Source organism: Octopus bimaculoides, chromosome 19 (assembly GCF_046866305.1).
Source record: "Octopus bimaculoides isolate indiv1 chromosome 19, ASM4686630v1, whole genome shotgun sequence".
Taxonomy (NCBI): domain Eukaryota; kingdom Metazoa; phylum Mollusca; class Cephalopoda; order Octopoda; family Octopodidae; genus Octopus; species Octopus bimaculoides.
This window is the reverse complement of record NC_142946.1, coordinates 22665693-22674524: the sequence shown is the minus strand read 5'-3', so window position 1 is coordinate 22674524 and position 8832 is coordinate 22665693. Positions and strand designations below refer to the sequence as shown.

The following is an 8832-nucleotide window of genomic DNA, read 5'->3' as shown; positions in this document are numbered from 1 at the left end:
TTTGTTTTTGTGTGTGTGTGTGTGTGTGTGTGTGTGTGTGTGTGTGTGTGTGTGTGTGTGTGTGTGTGTGTGTGTGTGTGTGTGTGTACATACACACAAAGAAAGAAAGAAAGAAAGAAAGAAAGAAAGAAAGAAAGAAAAAGTGTATCATAGCTTACATGAAGCTCTGTCTGATATAGATAATTGTTTTTTAAACCAAAACAATGTGTGTTATAAGAAATATGATAAGCCAAAGGTGTATACTTTTATCTAGTATTGCGATATTTCGAAATTACGACTCCGGTAATACCGGTTCCTTATCTCTCGCTGAGTAGGAATCCTTCTCCTCTAGCATTTTGCAGAAAAGCAGCATGTACAGCGATACATGTGCATTACAATTCATCGCTACCCATCAGAGTTAAGAGGGCCTACATAAGAACTGAGAGCCACGGGATACGCAATAAATTCAGTGACGCAGGAGACAAAAAAACAGCATCATACAATTCCGAAAAGTCCTTCTAGAGAATGGTCATTCATACTCTTACACCAAACACCAGGATATCAACAGACCTAACAAAAAGCACATTCAGGAATAACACCTGTTGGGAAGGATTGAATATTAGACTTGCACACTCTGGAACGTCTATGAGGAGGTTCCTTACAAAAACCGGACCAATACAAAACAACCCATACCCACATTGCCCAAGTGCCCAATAAACGATGAAAATATATGTCTGCGGTCTTATGTGGTGTTCAAAATAACGTATAGTGAATGCAATGAAGTACCATCAGACCCTCACGCATATTAATTTTAAAAAAACATCTCCATGATAATGCTTCTTTCGTGAAAATCACCGAAAATACCACACCCAAAGCATTCGGGTTTCTGTTGACACCACAGTATGAAACATTGGAAAACTGAGGACAAAAGAAACCATCATCATTAGCAAGACAAAACCATGTATTGACAACACAACGGAACTGCACGCAGTCAATTGGCTTTTGTAGCAATGATATCCTGCTTATACAAGACAATCCTACACACACACACACACACACACACACACACACACACACACACACACACACGAGTAGAAAAACTAGCTTGCAACACCAAATCCACTCCAAAGAGTTCCTAACCCAGAAAAATCGAAATACAAAAGTACGAAGAAGCAGTTGGACCGTTGTTATACGAGGATGCTTAGAATGGCACTCAATGTTTCCTGGAAGAGTCATACAACAAACGCCGACTTATACCAGGGACTACCAAAAGTAACATAGAAGATACAGCATAGAAGGATGAGGATAGCTGGACACTGCATCAGACATACCGATGAAATTGCTAACAAGCTAGTGCTCTGGCAACCAACGGAAAGAAGAGCCAGGAGAGGAACGAGGGAGACGACCTATATCGACAACTTGATGGATGATACTAGTATGGAAGGTGTACAGGAGCTGAGTACCACTATGGAAGATCGAGATGAATGGGGGAAACGTGTGGAAACAGTCTTGGGGCGTCCTGAGGGACGACCTAGATAGATAGATAGATAGATAGATAGATAGATAGATAGATAGATAGATAGATAGATAAGTACGATCCTTTCCCTTATTCGCTAAAGTGAACACTGAACTCCCAGTAAAATTGGTTAATGTAGATTAACATGATCCACATGCTTTGCTATTGTAGACAGAGCTATAAGGGACTTTACCAATTTATCAGGATTACTCTGCTCAATGTTTATATTCTATATTTAAATTAAATATTCTGGAGTGATACGAAATGTTCTCGGTCTGTTAACAGCCAAATGTTGTCGGTCAGACGAGTAATATTGGCATTGATGTAGCGACATTTGAAATGTTGTCTACGTGAATCTAGCTGAACAGAACTAATCAAATTTACGTTAACAAACCTAATTTGGAAAGTTCGAAACCTAAGTCCGAGATTATCCACATCTAGGTTGTACATTTATATAGCCGCCCACAAACATTTTTGCCAGTGAAGATTTACTAATTCTTTCGTGTATGTTATATGAACCTGTTTAGGTTTAATAAATTAAAAACAATTTTTAAAAATACATTCTCATAAAAACCTAATTCCCACCCTAATCAAAACCACACACTCAAAGATGATTTTAACTCGACAGAAACTAAAAGGCGGTGAGCTGGCAGAAACGTTAGCACGCCGGGCGAAATGCTTAGCGGTATTTCGTCTGCCGCTACGTTCTGAGTTCAAATTCTACCGAGGTCGACTTCGCCTTTCATCCTTTCGGGGTCGATTAAATAAGTACCAGTTACGCACTGGGGTCGATATAATCGACTTAATCCGTTCGTCTGTCCTTGTTTGTCCCCTCTGTGTGTAGCCCCTTGTGGGCAGTAAAGAAATAAGAAACTATAAAGGCAAGATTAACTCAAATACATCGCAGTCCGACAATAGCTTAGCTGGTCAAAACTTCGAAGTTACTGCCAACAACATTCTTTTATGGGGTACCCAAAAGAAACTGAAGTTTTGCAATAATATTTTATTCACTTAGTTTTACTTGATTAGTTTTACTTACTGCCTTCAAAAGATTCTCCATTTGAAGCAATGCATCAGTCCAGGCGCGTATTCCACTGTTCGAAGCAGTCCTGGGATTCTTGCGAAGTGATACCTTACAGCGCCTTCGTCGTATTTTTCTTCACCTCTTCCACACCTGCAAAACGTTTTCCTTTAACGACTTTTTCATTCGGGGGAACAAAAAATGTCGCAGGGAGCAAGGTCGGGTGAAAAGGGAGAGTGGGTAAGCGGGGTTATGTCATTTTTAGTTAAAAACTGTCTCACACTCAAAGCGGTGTGCGCAGGCGCATTGTTGTGATGAAACCACTACTCTCCACTATGCCACAGGTCGGGGCATTTTCGTCTCACTGCATCTCGCAAATACTTCAGAGCTGCCAAGTAAAATGTCTGGTTAACAGTTTGACCAGGAGGAACAAATTCTGTGTGGACAATTCCTTTCGCATGGATGAAACAAATCAGCGTGAAAACCACTCGTAAACTTGTGTTTTGCTCATGGCAGCAGCCTTGTAAGCTGTTTCGGCTGCTGTTTTCCCCGAGAGAAAACAGAATTTCATGGAAGGACGCTGTTCCTTCGTTTCAGCCATCGCAAAATTCGACGAACAGGGGAGAAGTACTGCAAAACAAAGACGCACAGCGTGGTAGTAGTACTACAGACGAAGACGCCGGTCGGCAGATTGATGCCTGGGGGTCGCATCAAATGGCTTCTAGCGGCGGAAGTCTGAACTACAACGGGCTTGTACCATAGAGAACGTTTCCGGTAACTTTCAGGTAACTCTTTGTATGTATGTATGTATGTATGGATGGATGGATGGATGGATGTATGTATGGATGGATGTGTAGATGAATGTATGTATTTATGCATTTTTGCATGTATATATTCTTTTATTCGTTCACTTGTTTCAGTCATTTGACTGCAGCCATGCTTGAAGGGTTTTAGTCGAACAAATCAACTCCATATTTATGTATGTATTTGTGTCTTTGTGTTTGTCTCAGCCACTTGAGAACCAGCGTTGGTGTTCGGTAAAAGAACGATGAAATCAGTACCAGACTTAAAAATAGGCACTGGTACCGATTCATTCGACTAAGCCCTTCAAGGCAGTGTTTCAGCGAGCCTGCAGTCCAATGATCGAAACAAGTAAACGATAAAAAGATAAAGATTAAAAATATCTGCACTCAGTTTTAGCGGACATGGAAATCTAATCCAATTCCTCGGTTACTTTGAGATAGATAATCTTAGATATTTCCAATCATAAACTTATGTAGTCAGTCTTCACAGCCACCGCTACTACTACACCCATACAGCATCACCACCACCACCACCATGACCGGCAAACAACCAAATAAAATATATCAAAAACGCTCTTTATATGTTTCATGAGAAAGAAGGCGGTGACCTGGCAGAATCGTTGCCGCGCCGGACAAAATGCTTAGCGGCATTTCGTCTGTCTTTACATTCCGAGTTCAAATTCTGCCGAGGTCGAATTTTCCATTCATATCCTTTCGGGGTCGATAAAATAAGGACCAGTTGATCATTTGGATCAATGTAATCGACTTACCCGCTTCTTCGAAATTGCTAACCTTGTGCCAAAATTTGAAACTGTTACGTTTCATGAGAAAATATGAATTGCATGACTTACATAAAAAGTAGTTATTTAGCAGTAAAACAGAAATTCTGAAAATAAATAAAAAAAAAAAACCTGATGGAATAACATCTTCTTGTTTACTCAGTTTTCATCAGTCCATTAATAAAGAACCTTCCTCTAACCTTTCCTTATGTTATTCTAAAGTTTTCTTAAACTCCTTAGCTCTTCGTGTTAAAAATGATTAAATATAACTTTAGAACGTTACTGATAAATGCATTCTAAGCTCGTCTCACCTACGCAAAGCTTCTAATGTTTGACAGGTTTATTTCATTCGCTTCACTTGAATTCAGAATCTATTTGAGGCCTCGTATTAGTGCCAAACTTGAAGTCATTACTTTGTGAAATGTCTCTTTTTCATTTAATGGATTTACCTCATTCAATTGCCCAGCTAAGCTTTTAACCGATGTCGAGTCCGATATCACACAATATGCTCTCCGTTCTCTGTTTGGAGCTTCTTATATACAAGGGGTTCACCTCAGATCTCTGCTTTAACTGAGGTCAGTGTCCTTGATGTAATTTCTAACACAGCATTGACTTTACCATATATTGTTTCTAACCTTGAGAATCAACTGAGTTTGTGAGAACTCTTGTAAATTACAGCATTGTTTCATCCTACTGCCAGATACCGGATTACGTAGATAGAGATTCGCGATGACACGCAAAAATCCTTTTGCTGACATATACGCGATGACGTCACTTCCACATTTATTGCTAATACTACAATTAACATTACAACTAATACTACAAGCACAGTTATTACTAATAACACAACTAATATAGTTTATAAGAAATTGTATAGATACTGCTACTACCACTACTACTACCATCAACTAGCGGCAGTAGTATTGTCTTTTGCTCAGATGATGTCACTATTTCTTTAAATAAAAAGATGACCTAAACGATGCTAATACTCTTGCTGTTGCTGCAAATGTTGATGTTGATGATGATGATGATGGTGGTGGTGATGGTGGTGGTGGTGGCGGTGGCAGCGGCGGCGGCTGCTGCTGCTGTAAGTGTAGGTGATGATGACGACGATGATTGATGGAGAATAGCGAAGTGTAATAGGAGACGGTGTAATAGCACATGAAATATGGCACGCGAAAAAAAAAAAACAAGAACAAAAAGAACCCTGCTCCTCCTGCTACTTGAATTTGTCCTCGCACGTGTTGATATATTGTTGCACATTGTATTATAGTGGTATTTGATAACTGTTGGCAACAGAACAAAAACAGCACGTCGCTGCTAATTACTAAGCGAAGGTGGAATACTGACAATGAAGTCAGCAGGAATACCAACAGTGAAATAAGAAGGTACGTGCATTCAGTTACCGACAGAACATACATGAATGTCTTACAATAACATAAAGCTTTTGATTTATCGGTCAATAAATGAACTTCTGTGATATACCTTTTCAAACTGCATTAATTAAGCTATCTAAGTGAAGAGAATAAGCTTCGATCAGAAATTGAAACCAGTGTTGCGGATTCCACACCTCGGGAATTTAGCTCCGGCTCTATTGCTGTCATCAAAATATATCATATTTAATGTATTTGACGTGACGTAGATGAAGTAACAAGCTTCTGTTTTCAGTTGAGAATCAACTCTCGATCCAACGAGCGCCTACTTTTTGTTTTATAGAAGCTGCCGTATATTTTATAGGATTCCCATTTTGGGAAATTAGCTCCAGCTCAGAAGCCTTCATTAAGATGAATTATATATGATGTAGTCTGCCTTGATGTTGATAAAGTAATAAGGCTTCCGGTTAACAATTAGACACGCTGTATAAACTAATCTTGTTCGTATACCGTGTCTGATTCTTAACCTTATTTTACTGGATTCGCCAGAAAATAAAATACAATATTGATTTGGAATCAACATAAAATTTCTGAAAGAGAAGAGTGAATACAATTGAGTCAGTGATTTCGTTTGGAGGAAGTGACTATGCTCAAATTTTGCAAAGTGAATCAAGGCTATTTTAAAACTTCGAGCTGTGGAGGTCCTCTCACAGTTCAAGAAGTCTGTGAGATATTTTTGTAGTGAGGGCCACGTCAGATATTCACAAGCCCCGCCCACTTCCTCCAACCTCATTTCTTTGGGCCCCAGACCGAGGAACTAGCTGTGGCGATGATCATTTCAGACTTTCCAAGGTCTGAAAGATCAACCAGCTGCTGGAAAATCATAAAGAAAAAAAATGTCTGCAGAGGTTAAAATCTAGAGAAAGTGGGTTCTGTTAGAGTGAACGTCTAGGTGCATACTTTGTGCTGGAACTGAGGACTAGACACAATTATGGATGTATACATCCATACATGTTTTTATGAATGTATGTATTTATGTATGTACACACATGTGTGTATGAATATATATAATATATATACATATATATACATATATGTATGTATGTGTATATAAAAAGGTTGTTCCTCTTTGTTTACTTATCCTATTTTCCATTTTTTCTCCCGTTGTTTATGTATTTAACTCGCTTGCTTACGTATTTCACGTTGTTTACACAGTTGGTGACGTCCTGTACCCATATATGCATGCTTACATATATATATAACATATATATATATGCATACGTATATACATACACACATATATATATATATATATATATATATATATATATATATATATATATATGTGCGTCTCTATGTACACACACACACACACATATATATATGTATGTATGTATATGTACATATATATATATATATATATATATATATATATATATATATATATATATATATATATATATGCACGAGTGTGTGAGTGAACAAATGAAAGAATGAGTCACTCAACACAATATGACTTACATATATTACTATTTAAAACAGTTTGTTTCGGTTCCATGAAATTTCAAGCTTCGTAGGTTCGTCATAGGAACCTAACTCGTCGGGCAACGAGAATATAGGAAAACTGAAGCCCAGGGCGATATGATACACTTCTTTGATGTAATATTTCTATTGATTAGGTATAAGTCATTAGCTTCAATTTGGAATTGAAACAGCATTATGGTCTTGACTTGTCCAAAACTTACTTCTTATCAAACTGTTGAGCAAGTTGACAGGAACGGTTTGAGATCAAATGGTTTCACTCACTCATGCTAGTAAATATAATTAATGTAAAAGCAAGAAGCTTAATCTGTCAATCGGTTTAACATAACAATCTTGCCTTTCGGTGTCTGTAACGTAGTTTATTCTCTTGTCGGCGTTCAGACCAGGTCCCTAATCTGAGGATAACATCCGTCCTTGCAGTCTCGGTGACTCTGGAAATAATCTTGGACCATTCTGTCATTTCTCTCCTGACTAAATCATGATATATGGGTAGATGTCCGATTCAGTGGCTTCCTACTTCCCTAACAACCTTGGCTATTTACCTCGTTAATCGCTATCGATACAAATTGCTTCATAATTGCCTGTTTTGTCGCAGTTCTGGAGAGATCTTAATGGCCGTGTGGATAGGTTGTTTGGATCTGGTACCAGTGTACCAGTAATACACTGCTATCTTGCCACAAGTACTTTGAAAGTAACAGCTCAGTGGTCGTCGAAACCTTTTATGAATGTGAAATAGTTTTGGCTTGATTCGTGCATGCATACTTGCATACATAAACACATAGATTCAGAGAGAGAGAGAGAGAGAGAGAGAGAGAGAGAGAGAGAGATCATCATAGAAATAAATATTATATCTTCTTGCAAAGCTTTTACAAACAGCTCAATAAATATGAATGGTTACAATTTTAGAACGACAATATAATAATATAAAGAAGGCCTAAACAAAAAGACATTTGAAAATAAAGATAGGTTATACATAATCAATGTATGTGTATGTTTTAATTATATTTTTTTTTAAAAGCCAAAACAACGCAATTTATAAAAATAAAACATGTTGATAGTTTTACCAAGTATTTCAATATTTCAGGGATAGGACGCTTCCTCGTGAAATCTTTGAAGAAAAGGTTATTTGTCGACTACTCTGACCAGTAATGTGTGTGTATTTGTTATGCGTCGCTATAGTTACAGTCGGCCGCGTGCAGCTCAGATCTGTTATAATACGTAATGTGTATTTCTTAATTAAAAAATCTTCTTTTATTCTCAAGTTTCAATGTAAACTCGGATGTGTCGAGTACGACATTTCTACGGATGCCTTTTGACGCAAGAAGCATTAACACAGAGATGTTCTTTAAACTCTAAGTGTAATTGTCCAATGTTTCTTCCGATGGAAAATTCGTTGCGTTAGCTATTTATTATATAATGAAATGTGGAGGCGCAGTGGCCCAATGGTTAGGGCAGCGGACTCGCGGTCATAGGATCGCGGTTTCGATTCCCAGACCGGGCGTTGTGAGTGTTTATTAAGCAAAAACACCTAAAGCTCCACGAGGCTCCGGCAGGGGATGGTGGCGAACCCTGCTGTACTCTTTCACCACAACTTTCTCTCACTCTTACTTCCTGTTTCTGTTGTGCCTGTAATTCAAAGGACCAGCCTTGTCACACTCTGTGTCACGCTGAATGTCCCCGAAAATTACGTTATGGGTACACGTGTCTGTGGAGTGCTCAACCACTTGCACGTTAATTTCACGAGCAGGCTGTTCCGTTGATCGGATCAACTGGAACCCTCATCGTCATAAGCGTCGGAGTGCCAACAAAAATATAATGA

General features: G+C 38.5%; 1 long non-coding RNA gene across 1 annotated transcript in view; it reads left to right on the top strand.

Annotated features, from left to right (window-relative positions):
• The first annotated feature begins 5121 nt into the window (after positions 1-5121).
• The window catches only part of LOC128250074 (uncharacterized), a 54836-nt gene continuing 51125 nt past the window's right edge, over positions 5122-8832 (top strand). The window contains exon 1 of the long non-coding RNA XR_008266190.2: positions 5122-5486. This is a non-coding gene — a long non-coding RNA (uncharacterized LOC128250074). The remainder of the gene's footprint in view (positions 5487-8832) is intronic.